We start from the raw sequence: 24,582 nt of genomic DNA, 5'->3' as shown, positions 1-24,582 counted from the left end.
TTAGGATTTTTGTAACTGCAAGTGCCTTCCTTCCTTTGTGAATGTAAATGAATGGATATTGCTTGATTGTTGCTTTTTAATGCGTTGATGCATACACACATTTGCCTGCTGGCCCATCTCATAAATGCAAGATGCCACAAAATATAAATCATTGGGGAAAAAAGACTCTGAGCAAATGTTAACCAGTTTAATGTACCTTTTTAATACTAACATTCTATCAATATTATTGTATAGTTGCAAGTCATCGAATACTAAAGTTATTCTATTCCACTAATAATAAAGATGAAACCCAAACAGAGGACAATGGAGATATATATATATATGGTGGGTGGGCTGATACTTATAACCAACAAGGAACAATGAAGGAGAATTGGAGCAAGGATGTGATCAGGGATATGTAGGATTGGAAAAGGAGATGGGCATGTTATATGGTAAGAGCGAGGTGCCACAAACATGTGGACAACCTGAGCACTCCACTAATGTTCTCATAATATCAGGAAAAATTAAGGAACACTTTCCTACTCCCAAATATGGGATGAAGTCTCTGTAATTAACTTATAGGACAATATACATAGGAATTGCATAGGAAGATGTAGATGGGTCATGATAGGCATTGTTGGGGGGAATACTTCAAATGATGAGATCAAAGGTCCATTTGAATTGATGTACTATTACTGTATCCATAGCATGCTTTAGCTTTTGGAAACTGCCTCAGAAGAGTTAAGAGTTAAATCAGACATTCAGGCCAAGAGCAAACTTTGCCCCTGTTGTTCTCTGTTTTGTTATCCAGACTCTTAGGAGCTCCTGAGCACCTGTGCAAAGAAGTGGGGCCCAGGGCTCTTGCAAATTTTCCTGACACCCAGCCAAGACCATAAGAGCAGTCAAAAGAGCATGAGTCAGACTCTTCACTGCCTTTCCTCACTCCTTGACCCCTTTAATCAACTATAATACTCAAAGAATCCAAAATATAGATGTGGAAGTAGAGATGACATAACACCTTGCTTCCCCATCAATTGCTATCTTGGGTTTCTTGAAAAGTGAGGAAAATGGTGACCACTACTGGAACATATCAAAGATGGGACCTTTCCGTAATGACAGAGAAAGAGAGAGAGGGAGGGAGGGAGGGAGGGAGGGGGAGGGAGGGAGAGAGAGAGAGAGAGAGAGAGAGAGAGAGAGAGAGAATGAATACTGGGATTTCATCTTTGCTACACTCCTTTCTCTCCCCCCAACCAGCTGATCTGACACCATGGACAGCTGCCCAGACAGCTAATGGAGACAGCATTGTCAGGATGCTGACCTGAAGAACTACAGTATCCTCTGTCTTCAGCTGCCCTGAAATTTGGAATGAGAGTAAAAATATCCTTCAATAAATCTCTTTTGGTCATGTATGTTTGGTGTGTGAGCTGTCTCCCTGTTCTTTCCCAGAGCGGATGTTAATTTACCACAAAAATTGCAAATTAATTCCTCGTTTAAGAAAGCACTCATTTGGAAAGGCATCTGGCACAAGTGTAGGAATTTATATGGAAAGTAGAAATTAATCACCTCCCCTTTCCATTTTAAGAAAAAAAAATCCCATGTACAAGATAGTGCTAAATCAGTGGTAATGCCTGGAGTCCAAGGGAAAAATAGCATTGGGGCCCAGGTATTTATTCTTAGTGAAAAATGGGGATTGGAGAGAGTGGTATTTTTATAGTTCATGGTCAGTCGATCAGCATGAGGTATCCTGAAAAGGACCCAACTGGATGAATGTTATTGACCCTTTGGGTGGGGCACAATGCAGTTATTTTAATACTTACACTTAAAACCCTGGACAAATCATCTTTCCTCTCTGCGTCTCAGGCTCAAGATTGGATGACCCCCAAGGGCTCTTCCAGCTCTGATATTGTTTGCCTGGTTGATTAATAGTTGAACGAGGTCATTCAATGGCACCAGCTGAATAAGGGTAACTACATTATTGGGCAACTCTGATGCTGTGCTATTTCTTCATCAAAGACTGGTTGAGATTGCAAAAGGGACTGACAATTGAGTGGCAGGGTTGGGGCATGACACTGCCTAGACATTGTATATGGTTAAAATATTTGACAACCATCCCAGTTTGTCTTTGTGCAATTCAGATGTGAGTTACACTCGAGCCATAACTGGATTGCCAAATTTAGAGGCCATTGATAGCACTCACAACACTTCCAGTAATGTGGAGACAAGAGAGCTCATCAGCTAGTTAGGAAGAATGATTATTTAAAATAGGAACTTCCAGATGTTATCCTGGGCAAGAACTCCATCTCCTTCCAAGGCCTCCTCAGCAGTGGCCCGAAGCCAGCATCTTGAGGTCTCTGTACAGCCCTCCTTCCTCTCCCCCTTCATGAGGCTGTGCTTCCTCTCTCTTCTTCTCCCCCTCCCCCACTATTAATGGAGGCCATTTGTCCTATCACTTGCCCTGTGATTTACTGTAGTTGCCCCAGCACAACAATTCCTAACTGCAGCTCTGGGTCATACCAATGATTAGCAACGCCTCCACAACAAAAGTACCTATCCCTCTGCAGAGCAATACGGAGCTCCTACTCTAAATTCCATATGGTAATTTAGTCATGTGGCCACTTTTTTTTTTGAGGAATTTTGGTTTATTTCATTAGATTGTGAGCTCTTTGAAGGCAGACACTCTCTTTTGCCTCTTTTTCTGTCCCTACCACTCAGCACAGTGCCTGATGTGTAGTAGGTGCTTAATTAATGTTTGTTGACTGACTATCATCATAGAAACACACTGTGAACAACAAATAACCACAACCAGTGACCATCCCCCAAGCAAATAATTCAATCTCCTACTAGTCAATTAGTTCCCTGAGACTGGGGCCCATGTGTTCTTCATTTTTTTATACCCTTCTACAAATGTCTGTTGGATGAATGGAATAGTGAAAGCATTGGAGAAGCTTCACTGTGGTTACTATAAACTTTCTATTGCACCTGAGGCTTGTTAGCATTTAGCCACAGAGGAAATTTTGTTGTAACTGGTATTCTGTTCTGCATATCAGTTATGATCAGCACATTGCATAGATACTTTGTGGAAGATTTATGGGAGAGAGACCTCAGGTGTAATGACCATGAGTATAATAAGGGGTCCTGAGCCTTTGGTATTGTGGCTAAGTTTCTTGTATTGGCTACCGGCTCTGGTGTTTTCAGTGTCTTCTTGAGGCTTTGTGACTCAGGGTAATTTGCATGGATTACACCTAGTCACCGGAGGGCAACGATGGGACTTGTAAAGGTGAATGAGGAGGTGTTTACTCCCAAACTCAAAAAAAAGAATCAAAAGAAGACCCTGATCATGTGAGCATTTGGAGGGTAGGGAGGATGTCTCACTGCCTGTAGCATGAGGCAAAGAAAAGGCAATAAGGCAATATCAGGCAATGTTAGTCATCCTAACATGGCCAAAAGTAGGGACTGCTGGTGGAGACTGCAAGTGAGCAGATCTTTACAGGGATGCTTTTGTGTGCTGAACTGAGGCAGGTGTGGACCTGCTTAAAGCAAAAGAACTGGGAATGTGTTAACCGGCCCATGGGTATGATGGCCTTGGTGATCTCAGCATAAGAGCTCTAACACTTTACCAAGAAAGGGAAAAAAGATAGCAGCAACATCAGTATCATGATGGAGTCTCTAAGCCTTCATAGGAATGAGAGACTGAGGAAACGCCAAGCTGCATTTGGAGAGGAGAGAGAGAATGATGCAGTGTGAACCCAGAATCAGAGACGGTAGAGTGAGGCAGTGACGGAATGCCGAAGGGGGAGCAGGCATTTCAGTCATGTCTGACTCTTTGTGACCCCGTTTGGGTTATCCTGTCAAAGATATTGGAGTGGTTTGCCATTTCCTTCTCCAGCTCATTTTACAGATGAGAAAACTGAGGCAAACAGGGTTAAGCAACTTGCCCAGAGTCACATAGCTAGGAAATGTCTGAGGCTGAGATTTGAACTCAGGAAGATGAATCTTTCTGATTCTAAGCCCAGTGCTCTATCCACTGTGCCACCTAGCTGCCCAAGAGGAACAGAGAATGGCGTGATAAGGAACCCTAGACCCAAAGATCAGAGAAAGGGCAAGAAATCAGGAGCAATGAGGCCCAAGAGCAAACCCAGACTTGGCTTTTCATTGGCACTGTGAATCACACACGCCAAGCAGGATAGGAGAGAGACCTTGATCAATGAACTGAGTTCTATTTCTGCATAGGGAGCAGGAGGAGGTGGGGAGGGGTCAACCCCAAAGCGTGTGACTGGGGCTTATGAGAAGGAAAATTTTTCTTGACTGTCTATGTGCCAGCGTACAAATTCTTTCTTTGTTGTGTGCAATATATTTGTATTACATTCCATGCTTTTTTAGCTTGGTGCTTTCAAGAGAGCTGAAGATACTTAGACAAGAGCTAGAAATGATTGAAATGTCAGTGTTAAATTTTGACTGGGGTTAAACACAAGCCACATTGATTATTATTAGAGAGAATCCCTCAAGACTGAACCCTGAGCATATGTCATTGAAAGGTGGTATAGGAGTCCCAATGTATGCATGGATTACAAAAGAAGCAGATTTGTCAGTTATTATATCTGTGTTACCTGATGTTATGTTAAGGTTAGGAGTATGTGCTCTTAACTCCTAATCTGTACAAATTTTTTAATGAATAATATCCATCCATTATCAAAAGGAAGAAATTAAACAAAACATGAATTAGATTCACAGACTATGGATTGGACTGGATGACCTCTAAGGTCCCTTCCAGCTTAATGATTCTGTGACCCTATCCTCTCTATAACTGAACTTTTGTTGTTCAGTTGTTTCAGTCACATCTAACTCTTTGTGACACCACCTGGAGTTTTCTTGGCAAAGATATTGCAGTGGTTTGCCATTTCCCTCACCAGCTCATTATACAGATGAGGAAACTGAGGCAAACAGTTAAGTGACTTGCCCAGGGTCACACAGCAAGTAAGTTTGTGAGGCCAGATTTGAACTCATTTTGATGAGGCTTTCTGACTCTAGCATTCTGGCATTCTATCCACTGTACCACCTCACTGCCTGGGGAACGATTAAGGAGAAAGATAATGAGTTCACTTTTGGAGCTATTGAGTTTAAGATGTTTTGAGGACATCCAGTTTGAAATGTCCAATAGGCAAATGGTGATGGATGATTGAAGCTAGGGGGAGAGAATGGGGAATTGAATCTATGAGATGATAGTTAAACCCATAGAAGCTTAAGAGGTTACCAATTGAGAAGGTAAAGGGAGAAGAGAAGGAGGAAGGGATATTGGAGAACATTCACAGTTAAGTGATGCGATATTGATGAGTCAGCAAAGGAGCAATCTAGAAGGTTGGAGGAGAACCAGGAGAGAGCAGTGTCATGAAAACAATAGAGGAGAGTGTCTAGGAGAACATCATGACCCCAAGGCTATATGACATGAGAACTTGGGATATAAGAGATCTGGTCATGCCCACAACATGGAGGAATGTTTCATGGGGATATTAGGAGTCCTGGACTGAGAATGCCAGGTCCAGGACCTTTTGCTTAATTTGAGAATCTATAGGTGCTAACCATGCTCCAAACTTGTGTATGTGTGCATGTATGTGTGTGTGTAAATGTCTAGGTCAGGGGTGGGGAACCTGGGCCTCAAGGCCACATGTGGCCCTCTAGGTCCTCAAATTCAGTCATTTGACTGAATCCAAACTTCACAGAACAAATCCTTTTATTAAGAGGATTTGTTCTATAAAACTTGGACTCAGTCGAAAGGCTGCACCCAAGGACCTAGAAGGCCACATGTGGCTTCAAAGCTGCAGGTCTAGGTAATGGGTACCAAATCTTACTTTCCTTAGATAGGCCATTAGACTTGGACTTAGGAAAATCTGAATTCAAATCTGGCTTCAGACAGTAGCTGTGCGTCTCGGGCGTGTCACAACTCCATATCCAATACATTGCCAAGTCCTTTCTATTCTTCCTTCATAACATCTCTCATATGCACTCCCTTCTCTTGGACACTGTGGTCACTCTGGTACAGACTTTCATTACCTCATGCCTCAACTATTGAAATGGCCATCTGCTCGGCTTCCTTGACTCAAATCTATCCCCACTCTACTCCATCCTCAATTCAGCTGTCAAATTGATTTTCCCAAAAATCTGACCATGTCACCACCCCACCTCCCATTCAATAAACACCAATGACTCCAGATCACCTCCAGTATCAAATATAAAATCCTCTGCTTCTCCTTCAAAGTCCTTTATAACTAGGCCCCCTCCTATTTTTTCTAGTCTTTTTCCACATTACTCTCCTATCATATACCCTTTGAACCATTGCCATTTGCTTCCTTGTTATTACACAAATCATTCCATGGCCAGATCCCAGGCATTTTCACTGGCTTGCTCATGCCTGTAACTTTCTCCCTCCTCATCTCCATCTCCTGGCTTTCCTTGGTTCCTTCAAATCCCAACTAAAATTCCACCTTCTACAGGAAACTTTCTGATTTACCCTTAATGCTTGCATCTTCTCTCTGGTCATTATCTCTAATTTATCCTGTTTATATCTTGTTTGTACATAGTTGTTTGCATATTGTCTTCCCTATAGGTCTGTGACAACAGGGACAGTTTTTGGCCTTTCTTTGTATCCCCAGCTTAGCATAATGCTTGACACATAGTAGTTACTTAATAAATGTTTGTTGACTAACGGGCAACCTCAGTTTTCTTGTCTGTATAATGAGGGGGGTTGGACTTGAATGACCTTCAATATCCCTTTCAGCTCAAAATCTATGCTTCTATGATCCTAAAAGATACATGTATTGTGTTTCGTAGGAATGTATATGTAGAACCTATATCAGATTGCATGCCTTCTTGGGAGGGGGAGGTGGGGAGGAAGGGGGAGAAAAATTTAAAACTCAAAAGCATATGGAAGTGATTGTTGATAAATCAAAATACATTAATAAAAAAATAAAAATAAAAAGTAAAGATGAGGAAAAAAAAAGGATACACGTATTGAATGTCTTTCTGTGAAACATAACCATGTTTTCTCTTAGTCATCTCTCTCCTCCAGACTGAACCCACCCAGTTCCCTTAAACATTCTTCTTATCGGTCACATAGTTTCAGGACACTTCACTGTTCTAGTTGACTTCACATCTGAATGTGCTCAGGTCTGTCAATGTCCCTCTGAAAATATGGCTCTCAGACATGACAAAGTACTCTTTTCTAGGGTCCTATAAGCACAGAGGACAGCAAGTTGAAGAAGGTGATTATTTGGATTTGAGAAATCTCAAATTTTCCTCATTTATTAATTTTAAATGTTTATGTAACTTATGGTTCAAAGCCCATTTACGTAAGACTCTTTATTGGTAGAGAATGATTACTCATAATCCTCTGTTCCCATATGAGGGGAAAGAGCTTGAGAGAAGAGATCCTAGTCTTTTGGCTTCCAGCTTCTCAAGAGAAGACGTGCATTTCTAGATTCTCTTTAGGGAGAGGTCCCTGAAGGGAGAGAACGATTCTGGAAAGAAGCCAACATGTAGAGGACCTTGTACCTCAAGCATGTTCCTGTCCCTAACTTGCTACACTAAAGACGGGGGAATTTTCTCCTGGGTGAGATCTGGGACTCACTCTTGGTTGAGCTGAGGTACCTTGTTCCCAATGGGAGAGCTTATTCATTCTGTTTATTGTCTATGTTCTCATCTATATAACCTCTCTGATTTCTGTTTGCTATTAACTTGAAAAAATGGGTTTATTTGCTGTATGTATTCATCATGGAATTGGCATTTGGTGGGAAGGGAGTCATGCCTGGGAGGGAAGAAGGGAGTCATGGATATATAACTTAGGTTGTTCCCTTTCTATGGAAAATGATCAGGAGCTCAGCTTAAACCTAAAAATAATCCCCTCTAGACTAATAATGGGCAGCCAAGTAGGGCAGTGGATAAAGTGCTGAGCCCTAGAGTCAGGACTCATCTTCCTGAGTTCAAATCCAGCCTCAGACATTTACTAGCTGTGTAACCCTGGGCAAGTTGCTTAATCCTATGTGCCTCAGTTTCCTCATCTGTAAAATGAGTTGACAAAGGAAATGGCAAACCACTGCAGTATTTTGGCCAAGAAAACCCCAAATAGTGTCACGAAGAGTGAGACATGACTGAAAAATGACTGAACAACAAAGACTAATAATATTTAGGGAGGCAGATACATATAATTCTAACCAGGTACCCCATTGTTCTAAGGAGAACAGAATGGCCAGCTTCTGAAGCTGATCTCCTGTCCTATTTCCTGATGGGAATAAAAATATTCCTTGGAGAAAGGCAGGTGGAGGAGATTCCAGAGATGTTTATGCCTCTTTGAAAGCCACATCAAGGGGGCAACTAGGGGGCACAAGGACAGAGCACTGGCCTTGGAGTCAGGAGGACCTGAGTTCAAATCCGGCCTCAGGCACATAACATGTACTAGCTGTGTGACTGGGGGCAAGTCACTTGATCCCATTGCCTAGACAAAAAAAAAAAGCTACATTAAGACAGATCCATCTGGACACATATAACCTACATGGACAAAAGACACACAACTACTATACTGCTATACTTAAGTTATCATATTTGTATTTTATCCCATAATTCTTTATACTCCCTAGTCTGGGGTTACTTGCCAATCACCAATAAATTTCTCTTTGGGAGGCAGGATATCTTTATTATAGGCTACTATCTCTATTAGAGGTTGCTGGCACCCTTAAGTTTGTTGAACCTAGCAGACCAATATTGTCTTGCATTTATTGCTTTATCCCAGGGCTAATTAGATCTTAAAAATTCTTTTCATTAGGTTGTGAGCAGAAATGTCAACATAGGTACAATTTGTCTATTTGCTGTTATTCAACAAACATTAATCGGACATGACCAAAAGTCTTGGTTATAGATGCCCAAAGGATATTTCCTACTGTATTACTCATCAGTGGCCCTTCCATATCTTTCTCCCTTCCCCCTTCACCTCCTTCAGCTCTGGTAAGTATGCAGTGAGAGTTGTTTTCCTTCTGATTCAGACATCTGCCTCTCAGAACAAAGGATCTTTGGAATAGATGTAGTTTTTTAAAAAAAACTTTAAAAATTCAATGTTAAATTAAATTTAAAATCGATGATATTGACCATCAATACAACCTACTACAACACAACACATTTATTAAGCCTCTACAATGTGCCTGGCACAGTGATAAGCACCAAAAATATAAATAAGAAGAAGACAGTCCCTGCCTTCAAGAAGTTTACAGTCTAATGAGGGAAGAGAAGACACAAATGAAAACTTGCTTAGTAACTATTTACATTTACATTTAATTTCTATACATAAAGTATCATAACAACTTTCTAGTCATTCCCCTCTGAGTCCCTACTGGGCTTCTTTGTCTGTTTATTCTCATTCATTTTTCCTTTTCTATATGGTAATGATTAGTGGTACTTTGAATGCTACCTTTTTTTTTTCAGTCTTACATTAGTTCATAAAGGTCTTTCCAGATTTCTTTATATTCTTCAAACTTAGTAGTCTTACTTGCTCATACTCCATTACACAATTCATTTAACTATTCGCTTATTGTTGGACATTAATTATTGGATATTAAATGCTTCCTATTTTTTTCAAATCAAATATAATGCTGCTAAGAAAATCTTAGAACAGATAATTTTTTAAAATTAATTTATTTTGATTTATCAACAATCGCTTCCATATGCTTTTGAGTTTAAAATTTTTCTTCCCCTTCCTCCCCACCACCCTCCCCAAGATGGCGCACAATCTGATATAGGCTATACATATACATTCCTATTAAACATATTTTCACATTAGTAGAACAGATAATTTCTGGTGGTTGTTTTTGACAATACTTTCAGGGAATATTTCCAACATTGGAATTATTAGATCAGAGATCAGAGATTTAGAGTTGAAAGGGAACTTAAAGGACATCAAGTCCACCACCTCTCACTTTACAGATGGGGAAACTAGGGCCTAGTGATGTTAAATGACTTGCCCAATATCACACAGACAGCAAATTGAACAGTTAGACCCATGTCCTTTGAGTCCAAATCCAGTGCTATTTCTATCGTGTTAAGCTATATCAAAGGGTATGATGATTGTTGTAACTTTTACTGTGCATACACAGATTGCTCCCCTAAAAGATTCAACAAGTTTGCAAATCTATCAGCAATAAATGAGTATTGTTTCATTTCTTTTCTTTTACATTTCAATCTTTTATTTGATGCTTTTTTATCACATTCATTTCTTTATTAAACTTTTATTTTGTTAAATATTTCCCTTTACATCAAAAAATTTAACTTTCATCTTTTAAAATTTTGATCACCAAATTCTCTCCTGCCCCTCTCCATCCATTGAGAAGGCAAGAAATATGATATTAATTATACACGCATTACATTCATTTCTGAAAACATCCTCCTTCCATTCCCTACTCATAAGCCATCTTTTGATGACTGGCCGGTGAGGGCTCAGGCCTTAAAGCATGCATAGATTGGTTGGGTTATACAGAACATTTGCAATATTCCCTCCCTGGTTCCAATCCAACATGTGGAGGCTTGGTGAGTTTACTTCTGGCCATGAGTGATCGGGGGTGGGGAGTGACTCTGTGTGGCGATATCTGAGTCTTCTAGGCAGCTCAGAAACTGGAAGGGACTAACGAATCAGGAGTTGATGAGTTAGAACTGAGTTTACCTAAAAAAAGATGAATACACCTCTCCCCTTTGCCCTTTTTGTGATTTTCTTTAGTCGTGGGGAATAAGACAAGAAGTGGGGTGAGAGGGGCAGCTAAGTGGCTCTAATGGATAGAGCACAGGCCCTGGAGTCAGAAAGACCTGAGTTCAAATGCAGCCTCAGACACATGATACTCACTAGCTATGTGACCCTGGGCAAGTCACTTAACCCCAATTGCTTCACCAAAAAAAAAAAAAAAAAGAACTGGGGTGAGCCACTAGGTGGGGGCTGGGGTAATGGCTGCCCTATCCCCCATCTTACTGCCATATCTCCATGAAAGGGGGGAGGAGAGAACAAGCATTTATTAAGCACCTATTATTAAGGCACTGTGCTAAATGCTTTACAAATATTATTTTATTTGAACCTCACAACAACCCTGGGAGGTAGGTGCTATTGTTATCCTCATTTTACATTTGAGGAAACTAGAAGAAAGAGATCAGGTGACTTAACCAGGAACATTCAGCTAAGTATCTAAGAATGTATATCTGAGGAGGGATGTCAGTTCAGATCTTCCTGATTCCAGGCCTAGTGCCCTATCTACTGTACCACCTAATTGTCCATGAACAACGAGGGGCCATGAATACCACCATCATTCTTTTTTTTAAAATATAATTTAAAAAATTAATTTTATTGTGAACTTAAACACCCTCAAAATGGGGGTGAGGGGATTTCCTTATATTTAGCTGAATACTATGAGGATTCTGAATGAAACCATAAATCTCTATTTCATACAAGTCACTTTTAACAATTATAATAAATTACACATAGTACTTTAAAAACTTTCCTACTTGTTTGTGCTTCCTTATGGATTTCCTTCTGTTCTTTTCTGTGCATTTTAAAATGTCCCAATGGCTCTCTTTTTTCAGCATCACTATTGCTACCCCTCCCCTCAATTCTTTGTCTCCCAATTAAAAAAAAAAAGAAAGAAAAAAATTCTTATAAAAATAAGTATAGCCAAGCAAAATGAATCTATACAGTCAGTGCCCATGTCTAAAAATGTAGGTTTCTTTCTTATTGTTGTCTGCCACCATAGTCCTAATCATTTTTTTTTACATTTCAACTTATTATTTATTTATTTTTAAGATTCTTTTCTTTTTTAATTTTAAGTTCCAAATTCTCTCCCTTCCTCCTGCCCCCCTTCCACACCCACTGAGAAGGCAAGCAATATGATATCAATTATCCATGTGAAAGCATGCAAAACATATTTCCATATTAACCATATTTTTTTTAAAGCAGAAAAATAAAGTAAGAATATTATACTTTAATTTTCATTCAGAGTTTATTGTTTCTCTCTCTGAAGGTAGATAGCATTTTTCATCATGAGTCCTTTGGAATTGTCTTGGATCATTGTATCAATCAAAGTAAGGGCAGCTAGGTGGTGCAGTGCATAGAGCATTGGGCTTAGAATCAGGAAAATCTGAGCCTCAAAATCCAGCCTCAGACATTTATTAGCTGTGTGACTCTGGGCAAGTCACTTAACCCCTATTTGCTTCAGTTCTTCATCTGTAAAATGGGGACACATTGGAGAAGGAAACAACATTGCTATTATTATGTACAATGATCTCCTGGTTCTTCTTAGTTTACTTTGCATCAATTTATATATGTCTTGTTATGTTTTTCTGAAACCCCCCCTCCCCCCTATCATTTCTTATAGCACAACAATACTCCATTACAATTGTATGCTACAACTTGTTCAGGCATTCCCTAACTAACAATCATCCCCTTAATTTCCAATTCTTTGCCACCACCAAAAAGAGCTGCTATAAATATATATATATATATAGGTCTTTTACCTTTTTCTCTGATCTCCTTGGGATACAGATCTAGAAGTGGTATTGCAGGATCACAAGGTATGCATGGTTTTATAGCCCTTTGGGCATATTTCCAAATTGCTCTCCAGAATGATTGGACAAGTTCACTATTCTACCAGCAGTTCACCTAATCATTTCTTATCTGAATGATTGCGTAGTCTCCTAATTGGCCTCCCTGCCTCAAGTCTCTTCCCACTCCAAACTACCTTCCACACAGCTACTGAAATGATTTTCCTAGAGCAAAAATCTCATTAAGTAACCCCTTTACTTAATGAACTCCAGTGAGTCTCTATGAACTGAAAGATCAAATATAAACTCTTGGGTTTAACATTTCAATCTTTTCACAACTTAGTTCCATCTTTACTTTCCAGACTTCAGAAGCATCCCTGCTCTCCCCTCTGAGGCAGTCTAAGGCAGCATTTCTTAAACTATGGGCCTGGGGTTGCGAAAAATTTGGCAACAATAAAAGGTTTCTGAATGCACAACAACCAAAAATTAATTAAAAATTAAATGAATAATGAATCTGAGGTGTGTCTGGCAATGCTGGCCCACTTGTGCCCTGCAAATTCACTGCAGCCTGGATTCTGAACACAAAGCATGTGCACTTTGCACTGTACATGCCCTCAGGCCATGCAATGCTAATGAATGCTACTGAAACGTGAAAAGGGGTCCTGAGTAGAAAAAGTTTAAGAAATCCTGGTCTAAGGTCCAGCCAAACTGTATTTCTGGCTATTCTTCACAGACCATGCTACATCTACACTTAATGCATAAGCTAATTATTCAGGATATAGATTCCTTGGGCCCCTTTGCATTTCCCTGTCCTCCCTCCCTAGAGGCAGCTGGGCCTGGAGTTAGGAAGACCTGAGTTTAAATCTGGCTTCAGACACCTGCTAGCTATATGCCTCTGGACAGGTTACTTAACCTGTGTCTGCCTCAGTTTCTTCAGCTTAAGATGAGTACAATAATAGCACCTATGTATCAGGATTGTTGTGATGATCAAATGCGATAATATGTAAAGCACTTAGCATAGTGCCTGGCACATAGCAGGTGCTTGCTAGGTAAATGCTTATTCCATCCACCCTCCCACTCTCTGCCTTTTGGCTACTCCTTTGCTCATCAGTCAGAGGAGATACTGGGGCACAAGGGTGGATGGGATGGAGAATCAATCATTCTAGGCTTGGAGCTTTCTTGGTAGTGATTCTGGTGAAAGGTTTGCTGAAGGTAGAGGTCAAAGCTCTTGGTCAAAATGGAGATTTGGGGTGAACTGTGTCTTTCAATTACCCAGCTTCTCCCTGGCTCTGGACAGCACTGGTGAGCTAAAGTTGCACATGAAGGTAGAGTTCCTTCCTAAACATGAGCTTGTTTATGTGACACCTTGGCAAGGTGAGCAGGAAGTCAATGATACCACTGTTTAACCTGAGACTAAGAGGTTAAATGTGAGCTAGGGTCACACAGCATGGGCTGGAGGCTAGACAGAGTGCTCTGTTCTCCATTTACTTAATTCTTCTTCCTTGATGGAGACTGAAAAGAGAGGGGGGCATTTTTGAAATGACAGTAGCTAAGAAGTTATTGTGGCAGAGACTGGGCATCATGGAAGGCTTTTGATGGTCTGGGCTCCTTTCTCCCTTCATTAAACGTGTGGTTGGTGTCTCCTTGTCACCTGAGCTACAATGGGAGGTTCTTTCCAAGTTCATCTCATGTTCCTTTACAGGGGATGCTGCCTTGTCATTTTGGTAACTGAAACTCACTGGCTTCTATTGAAGATGAAAATGGAACCATTGGTCTTGGTGTAGGCAAATGAATATTCATGCCTGGGCCACCATGGGCTTTGCCTTGTTGAGAGCAAGAGAGCCAGGAGAGGAAGAGACTGTCCTGCCCTTCAAGGGAAGTTGGGAGGTAGCTGTGGTATTGGGCTTGGAATCAGAAGACCTAGGGTTGAGTCCCTTCTCCACCAAGACTAGTTGGATGGCTTTGAGTGAGTCAATTAATCTTTATGAGCCACAGTTTCTTCATCTCTAAAAATGGGGACAATAATACTCACACCTCCTACTGCTGGTGTTAGAATGAACTGAGATAGCATATGCAAAGTACTCTGTAACCATAAGAAAGTATTTTGGAACTTGCTCATTATTACAATGATCTAGTTTTGTCACAGTGCTAAGAAAACTGCCCAGTAAAAGTTGTAAAGCCAACACTCCCTCTGTAACATTCAATATGTCATTTGCCTACTAGTCAAATTTTGACTAGTCCCACTTAGATTAGCCACTCTTCCTCTGTTATGGTGCTTAGTCAGGGCTCTGGCCTATTTATTGATAATAGAACTGAGGGGCACAGGGAGAGAATAAGAAAAGGGGGAGTGAGTTGGGAGGAGCTTAATGACAGGAGACAGAGTTGGTGAGAGAGTAGGTTATAGCTGGCTGCATTCCAAAGTCTGTTATGAATCCATCCATTCAACAAAGATTAAGAGCCTGACAGGCAGTTACAGTGAAGTGGATAGGAGGTCAGACTTAGAGACAGGAAGAACTGGTTTTAAGAACTGCCTCAGACACATCCTGGTTGTGTGACCACGGCCAGGCATTAAGGCCGCTTAGACCAGAGGTTATAGATGAGTTGCCAATCTGCCTTAGATGGAGGGAGGGAGTCTCACAAATACTTATAGGCAGCCCCCTGTTAGGCATTCTGCGAGACATACAGAAGCCTGAGCTATGATTACAAGTGAATTAGACTGAGGTTTTTGTTTTTGACCAAACATGCCAGAACATCCACGCCAAAATCAAACCTGTCCCCTTCAAATTTATCACCCTGGGAGGCAATACACTTATTCCAACAATGTTGTCATTGCTCATCATTTTTTTTTTTCTGGATTTCCTTAAAAAAAAAAAAGATTTCCTTCAGAGCCAACAGCATATATTTTTGGGGGTCCTCAGTGGGGACAATTTTTGTTCTTTGAGGTTTGATTTTATTTTGAGAAATAGCTTAAAGTTGTTTGGAGCCCCTTTTCATCAAAAAAGTAGGTGATTAATCAGGACACTTACTGTTTTTGCTCCATATGGTTCACAGAAAGCTCACTGAGCCAAAGAACTCGTGGTGAAGGAGTCATTTGCAGAGCTGCGCACAGAGAGAATCAAAGGTGCAGCCAGGTGTCAATGACCCCAAGATATAGCATCGCCCCTGTCCTGCCCTTCCAGGATGGTGAATGGGAAGATCACCAGCAGTAGATTTGCAGAACAGATGAGTGCATGAGATTCTCCCTGGAGACACTGGCAACTTGGGTGTACACAAATACAGATATGGATGGGAAAGACCCTCAGGTAATCAGAACTCTCCCCTTCCAGAGCTACACTTCTGTGCCAAAAAGAAGAAGCTCTCTTACTATCTTCCTGGTTAGTCAGCTTTGCTGTATAAGAACCAGTCTGGGAAAAACCAGTCCAGAAGCCTGATTAACTCTTTTTTTTCAGCTGGCTACAGGGAGCCTCAATGTGGGAGCAAGAGGCTGGTGCCTTTCTTAGGACTACAACCCCCCTCCCACCTCCTCCCATGGTGCTGCCTCCCTGGGCCACAGATCAATTGTTCTGCCTCTCTGCTTGGAGCAATGTAGTGCTGTCTTCACCAATGATGTGGACACATTTGCTTTCTTGGACTTGGGCAAGCAAATTCTAGGACCTGTGTTCAAATTTTGTTTCAGACATGTACTAACTGTGTGACTTTGGGCAAGTTTCTGAATTTCAGCTTCTTTATCTACAAAAACGAGATTGATAACAATGCTGACCTCAGAGGGCTAGTGTGAGCGCCAGATAAGATAATGTATAGAAAGTACTTTGCAAAACATACACACGTAAACTTTTGTTCCTGGTTTTTTCCCAGGTTCCCTGAAAAGATCAGAACAAATATAAAAGTTTGGTTGTTGGTCACATAATATTTGACATGATCTTGTCGGGAGGCAGTTGGCTTCGTAAAGAGAATGCTGGATGCAGAGTCAGAAAGACCAGGTTTGAATGTCTCCTCCAACACATATTAACTGTATGACACTAAGCAAATCACTTGACCTCTCTGAGACTCATTTTCTTCATTTGTAAAATGGATATAGTGAGTTAAATGAAATACTGTCAGCACACAGATCCTAAAGTGCTATGTAAATGTGAATTATTATTATAAATCACTCCAGAGCATTCTTCAAGTTTCCTTTCAGAAGGAATTTAATTTGTTAAACATTTCATTTAAACCATTCAGCTATCATTTTCACAATCAATCATACTTCTGACTTTGTCAATATCTTCATTACAAGGATTGGATTCTTACAGATATTTTCCTTGTCTTCTCTAAAACATTTCTGCCAGTGAAAAAGCTCATTTACCTGACATTCCTTAATGACCTGAGGCTTTTCTTACCATATCAGATGTCTTAACTGCAGCATTAGCTTCCTCCAAATTTTGACATTAATTCTTCTCTTCTAAAGAACCATCCCTCATCTTTAACCAAATTAAAATAACACCCACTTGTAGGCACCATAACTGGGTACAGCCGTCCTTGTTCCATTGGGGTGAGTATTTTTATTTCCATTTTCAGGATGAGGATCCTGAGGTTCAGAGAGGTTAGATGACCTGTGCACAATCACATAGGTAGGAAGTGTTAGAGTCAGTGTTCCAACACAGGCCTTCTGACTCTATGTCCAGTGCTCTTTCCACTGCCCCAGTGGTGTCAAATTCAAATAGAAATGGAGAAACAGATCCCTATGGGTACAGGTTGACTTAGAAAACCACAAATGAACATTATCCGTGTTGTATTGTATTTCTATTTATTTTGTTTAACATTTCCCAATCACATTTTAATCTGGTTCAGGTGCATTACAGTTTTGCCTTTCTGCATTAAATCATGTTGCCTAAGCAACTACTCTTTTTTTTTTTGTAAATAGTATTTTATTTTTTCCAATTACATGAAAAGACAGTTTTTTTTAAATAAGATTTTGAGTTCCAAATTTTTCTCCCTTCCTCTCTCCCCAAGACAGCAATCTGATATATGTTATACATGTGCAATCATGTTAAACATATTTCCACATTAATCATGCTGTGAAAGAAGAAGCGGAACAAAAAGGAAAAACCATGGGGGGAAAAGTGAAATAGAATGCTTTGATCTGCATTCAGACTGCATATTTCTTTCTCTGGATGTGGATAGCATTTTCCATCATGAGTCTTTTGGAATTGTCTTAGATCCTTGCATTGCTGAGAAGAGCTAAGTCTATTACAGCTGATAATCTTACAATGTGGCTATTACTGTGTACAATATTTTCCTTATTCTGCTTACTTCACTCAGCATCAGTTCATGTAAGTGTTTCGATGTTTTTCTGAAATCCACCTGCTCATTATTTCTTCCAGTACAATACTATTCCATTACATTCACATACGATAGCTTGTTCAGCCAATCCCCAATTGATGGGCATTCCTTCAATTTCCAATTCTTTGCCCCCAGAAAAGAGCTGCTATAAATGTTTTTTACATATAAGTCCTCTTCCTTTTCCTTTTTTTTTTTTTTAATCTCTTGAGATACAGACCTAGTAGTGGAATTGCTGGATCAAAGAATATGCACGGTTTGATTGCCCTTTGGGCATATTTCCAAACTGAGCAACTACTCTTGAAAGTGCTGATGTTTCTCCAGGGCCTATCTTGTTTCATTTTTGGATCCTCCAAGCCTTTGCAAAGTGCTTTGCAGATTTTGGGGAGCTATCTATATCTGTGATTCATTGTTGGTGTTGGTGTAGGTATAGGGAATTGTCATTATGGAAACTCACTCCCTTGACACCTATTGGCAACTCATTTCTAACTTACAGATATATGTCAATTCCCTATAGGTTTTGGATGTCATATGATTAATGTAAAACCTTTTTCCTGACCTGTATTTTTTATTCTTATTCTAGGTGTATTGATTTTTGTTGATGCCAAAGCTTTTCAATTTTATATCATCAAGGTGATTGATGGTTTCCTATGTAATCCTCTTTTTGTGTTCTGCTGTGAATTCACAAATGCTCATTTTTTTTTGGTGTTTAAATTAAGAATAAAATGGTTTTAAATGACTGTGTAGTTCTGTCTTTTATAACTTCTATCTCCATGTCTGGTTGTGAATGCTTCTTTCTATAATTTTGAAAAATATAACTTTTAATTTTCTATTTTTTATGGTGTGACTTTTTCTATTTGTATCATTTATTCATTTGGAATGTATCGTGGCATATAGTGTTTCGTTCCTCTCAAAACAACTATGCTTGGTGTTGGAAGGATACAAATTTTAGATGAAACACAGTTGCTGCTCTCAGGGAGCTTACAGTTTAGTTGGGGAAAATACCAACACAAATAGCTATACTACATATTTTCTGACAAAATCTATGAGAAAGAAGGAGAAGACCAAGAGTGACAATCAGCATTTATTACTCACTTATTAAGGTAATGAACTAGGTGCTAGAGACACAAAACCAGAAGCAAAATAGTTCCTTTTCTCAAGTGGCTTACATTTTATCATGGAAAACAATATGTACACATATGAACAAATGAATGAATATATATGTGTATATAGGGAATACTAGACTAGAATTATTTCTATTTACTCCCCTCCAAACATTGATATTCTAGGACAGAGGTATCAAACTCATTGGCTGGCCACATCCCGAGTGTGGCCAGAAAAAGATTAAAATGTAATTGGGAAATATTTTCCCTTTTTTATTATTTATTTATTTTTAGCTTTCTTTTTCTTTCTTTTATTCTTTCTTTCTTTCCTTTTTTCTTTTTTTTTTATAAATTTTGAGATTTAAATTCTTTCTCTCCCTCCTATCCCTCTCCCATCCATTGTGAAGGTAAGAAATATGATATCAATTATACATGTGAAGTCATGCAAAACATATTTCCATATTAGCCATGTTACAAAAAATAAAAACAAAAAACCCCAAGAAAAATGAAGTGAAAAAAATTATGCTTCAATCTGCATTTCAGACTCCAGCAGTTCTTTCTCTGGAGGGGGAGAGTATTTTTCATTATAAATCCTTCAGAACTGCCTTGGATCATTGTATTACTGAGAATAGCTAAGTTATAAGCTAATCCTCATACAATATTGCTGTTACTGTGTGCAAAGTTCTCCGGGTTCTACTCACTTCACTTTGCATCAATTCATAGAAGTCTTCCCAGGTTTTTCTAATACCATTCTACCAGTCATTTCTTACAGTACAACAATATTCCATCACAATCATATATCACAGTTTGTTCAGCCATTCTCCAACTGATGGACAGTCTCTCAATTTCCAATTCTTTGCCACCACAAAAAGAGCTGCTATAAATATTTTTGTACAGATAGGTCCTTTTCCTTTTTCTTTGATATCTTTAGGATACAGACCTAGTGGTGGATACAGACCTAGCAATAACTGGGTCACAGGGTATGCAGAGTTGTATAATCCTTTGGGCATAGTTCCAAATTACTCTCCAGAGTGGCTGGATCAGTTCACAATTCCACAACAATGCATTTAGTGTCTCAGTTTTTCCACATCCTCTCAACGTTTGTCATTTTCCTTTTCTGTCATATTAGCCAATTTGATATGTGTGAGGTGGTACCTCAGAGTTGTTTTCATTTGCATTTCTCTAACCAGTAGTAATTTAGAGGGTTTTTTCATATAGTTATAGATAGCTTTGATTTCTTCTCTTTGAAAACTCCCTGTTCGTGTCTGTTAAACATTTATCAATTGGGGAATAACCCTTATTCTTATAAATTTAATTCAGTTTTCTATATATTTGAGAAATAATTGGGAAATATTTAACAAAATAATTAAAATACAATAAAAGAGAGATAACATTTTTAAACAAAGTCAATATGCAGCCCTCAGGGATCCTTATGTAAGGTTCGTGGCCACTGTTTCTCCTTTAGTTTGACATCACTGTTCCAAGGGGGTGATTTTTTTCCTCAAGCTTCCTGGTTGCTATACCTTAAAGAGGAAAGGGTATTCCAAGTTTTTATCCAAATGCTTGTCCCCTTCCTCACCAAATACTAATCACACAAAAGACCATTACAAAAAGTGAACAAACTTATTTATCTAAGCAGAGAGCAAATAGAAATAAGAGAAGTTATGCACATAAGAATATAATAAACAACCGACCACATGTGGTAGTACAGACCTATAATTCCTGTTGAGGCTAGTGAACTGCTTCAGCTTAGGAGAGCTGAGCAGCTGTGGGCTAAGCCAACTGGGTATCCATATTAACTGTAGCACCAGTAGGATGAACCTCTGAGAATGGAGGGCCACCAGGTTGCCTAAAGGGGGAAAACTGATCTAGGTTGGAAACAGAGAAAGTTAAATCTCCCCAGCAAATCATCGGTGGGTTTGGGTCTGTGAGTGCTACTCAAAGCCTGGGTGAAATTGAGATACTCAATCTCAAAAAGAAAAAGAGAATATACCAAATAACACAGAGAATTAATGAACCCTCCCATCAAGAGTGAAATATTTCAGTTCAACCAAGATGGAGTCCCTGATCTCACCCAAAATTTCTAGGGAAGCAAGCTGGAAATCAGGAACATGCTGAAGGGCTATTTTCCCCTTACATATCTGCCCTCCAAAGTCTATTGTTTTGCCTCTGGATCTCTCTCCAAAGAGAGTCTGGAACTATATGTATCTTCCTCTTTAAAGCTCTCTGACCCTCAAGCCACCATATATCATTTAGTGCTCATTCTTTCCACCAATGAAGAGAATGTTATGTAAATGCTTCAGGCTTGAGAACTGGGTTACATTTGTATCAGGGAAAGCATCATGGAGAAGGTATTTCTGAATTTGGAATTAAAGGAAGGATAGGAGTAAGATAGGCTAAGAAGGGGAGGAAAGCATTCCAGGAGTAGTAAACAACCAGAATAAAGATACAAAGACGTGAGAGGACAGAGTACATTCAATGAATTCTGAGCATTCCAGTTTGACCTGATTATCTAAGGGAGTTTATAAGTGAATAACTGCTTAAAAAGATAGCGTCTGAGAATGGGATTTAGATATAAGAAAGATGGGATCTAGACCATAGATACAATATACCTAACAAGGCTACTGAAGACACATTTGCCTGGAATCATATACGTTTAAGCCAAAGAATTCTAAACTGGAAAGAAGGAGAAAATACTATTTATGTATGTCCACCAAAGTAGATATAGGGAGATTAACTACAATCTAATAAGAGGACTAGCAGCAGAGACCTACAAAAAATATCTTTTTATTGAAATGACTAAAAACCACCTTATTTAAAAAATGCATATATTACAAGTAGATTTTACAAAATTTTACTCTTTTATTATGAACTTAGCAGACATAAATATTCAACACACAAAAAGGAAAAGGAATTGTATATGCAAACTTTGAGTTTCTATTATGTATAGCTTGTTTAAACCAAACAGACATACTCAAAATGTATTTTTTTATTTTAAGAAAAGTTCTATTGATACTTTTTGTTTAGTATGGCATTGTCATTTCCTAATAATGCCCCTCTTCACCCTTGCTCCCAACCCTCCCTTATAGGAAACAATAGCAGTTAAGCCAAACCAATCAACATGGTGGTCCTAACAATGATTTTATTTTCCATTCCACAACTGTAGTCTACCACTTCACTACCAAGAGGAGGAATGTGTGTTTCACCAATGGTCCTCTGAAATTGAGATTGGTTATCACATTTTCTCTGTCTCTGTTTTTTAGTGTTATTTTCATTTACATCATCATAGTCATTTTCTACAGCATTCTCCTGGTGCTGTTTTTTTGAATATGCATAAACCCATTCTCATGGTTCTCTGAACTCCTCCTGCTTGTCCTTTCTTATGGTAATATCCCTTTATTTTTATTTATTTATTTATTTTTTTACTACAGTATGTTCAGGCATTCTACAATCTCTGGGTACCTACTTTGCTTCTAGGATTTTGCCTCCATGAAAAAAAACTGCTGGAAATATTTTGGAATATATGAAATTGACCTTGTTTAGCTATATTTATAATAGTGGGATCCCTGGTTCAAAAGATATGAATAGCTTAATGACTTTTCCCATGAATTTCCAAGTTACTTTCCAGAATCATTGGACCACAACAGTGTATTAGTGAGACAGGTACACTTTTAAAAGACAAATTGTCCTCTTGGTATCTATCACAACACAATCTCTCATCTCTGTTACTTTGCATTGACCATCTCACATGTTTGGAGTGCACTTTCTCCTCACCTCTATCTCCTAAGATCCCTACTTGCTTTCAAGGCTCAGCTTAAACATCATTTTCTACATGATGATTTTCATGATCTCTTTCCCACTGTAGCTAGTGCCTTCTTCCAAAAAATTTGTTGTTGTTCAGTTGTTTCAGGCGTGTCTGACTCTTTGCGACCTGATTTGGGGTTTTCTTGGCAAAAATATTGGGGTGGGTTGCCATTTCCTTCTGTAGTTCATTTTACAGATGAGGAAACTGAGGCAAGCAGGGTTAAGTGACTTGCTCAGGGTCACACATTTAGTAAGCATCTGAGGTCAGATTTGAACTCATGAACATGAGTTCAAAAAATTACCTTGTGTTTATTACACACATATGTACAGATGCATTTTATATATACTTATATCAGTATTTCTTGTTTCCTTCATTAGAATGTTCACTTCTTGAGGGGAGGGACTGTATCACTTTTTGTCTTTGTATCTCTAGAACTTAACATAGTCCCTAGAACAAAACAGAGCCTTAATAAATGCTTATTGGACTCAAAGTTTTAAAAACAAAAGTAAAAAAAAATTGTTTTCACATGCAACTGGGAAATAAGATATACAGGAAATGGGATATAGAAATCTATCCTGCCCTATAGGAAAATTCAGAATGCATGCCATCTTGGGGTGGGGGGAGGGGTGAGATGGGGAGAAAATTTGGAACTCAAAATCTTGTGCAAATGAATGTTGAAAACTAAAAATACATAAATTAATGAAAAAAAATGCTTATTGGCATTGCAGTTAGGTGGTCAGTGGGTTGAGTACAGGGGACCTGGAGTCTGGAAGATTCATCAAATCTGCTATCAGACACTTATGCCACATGACCCTGGGCAAGTCACTTAACTCTGTTTGCCTTGGTTTCTTCATCTATAAAATGAGCTGCAGAAGGAAATGGCAAAGTAGCTTTGTCAAGAAAACCCCAAATGGGTCCACAAAGACTGAAATGAACAACAACAAATGCTTGTTGACTGATCCATCAAATGATTGAAAACAATAAAAACAATAAACAATACCTTTAAAATGTTAACTTACCTTTTTTATCCTAGATTTGGTTACATGAATTGCTTAAATTCTACTCATCTTTCACAGAATAGAAGTTTCCTTTTCTCTGACTCAACATTCATTCTCTCTTTCTCCAGGTTCTAAGTCTCTCTGCTTTTCCCTGGCATTTTTAATTTTTTTACTCCATACAGGAGCTTTTTCCTCTTTCTTGTAAGCTTCCCGACTCAATGTATTATTCAATTACACCTTGACGCTTCTCTCACTTTTCTACTTTGAAAATGCTTTCTGTTAAAGAAACTCTCCAATTTCCTTCTGTAAGTCTCCCAAATGCTGCCCAGGTAAGGGACCCTTTAAATCCCTCACACACATGTCCATTGCGGGGCACCCTGTGCCTTTAATAGTTTGTGAAAAAGTAGAGACTTCTGAGCCAAATGACAAGAAAAAAGCCTAAGCAGTCTATTTGCATAGACCTAGACCATTCCTTAGACTTCCCATCAGCACTGCTGCTGTCCTCTGGCCATGTAGCATTTGAAGATGTTGAACATGCTTCTCTTCTTGAACCTTATTTCGATCTTGGTTTTCATGACACTACACTCACCCAGTTCTTTTCCTCTCTTTGGTTCTTTTCTCTCTCTTTCTCTGTCTCCTCCCTTTGTTTATATCACATTAAGTCAGAAAATATAAATCCAGACTTGTCTCTTTTTATCCAATTTGACCTTGTTCTCAGTGCTTTGCAAATAAAGGGCACTGAATATTGGATATTTTGAATGGAATGAACTCTACTGATTCTATCTTGAAGGAGTCCTCCTCTGTCAGAGATTTTCTGCCCCAC

This window comes from Vombatus ursinus, unplaced genomic scaffold (assembly GCF_900497805.2).
Source record: "Vombatus ursinus unplaced genomic scaffold, bare-nosed wombat genome assembly UNPS02014959.1, whole genome shotgun sequence".
Taxonomy (NCBI): domain Eukaryota; kingdom Metazoa; phylum Chordata; class Mammalia; order Diprotodontia; family Vombatidae; genus Vombatus; species Vombatus ursinus.
This window is presented reverse-complemented; position numbering follows the sequence as displayed.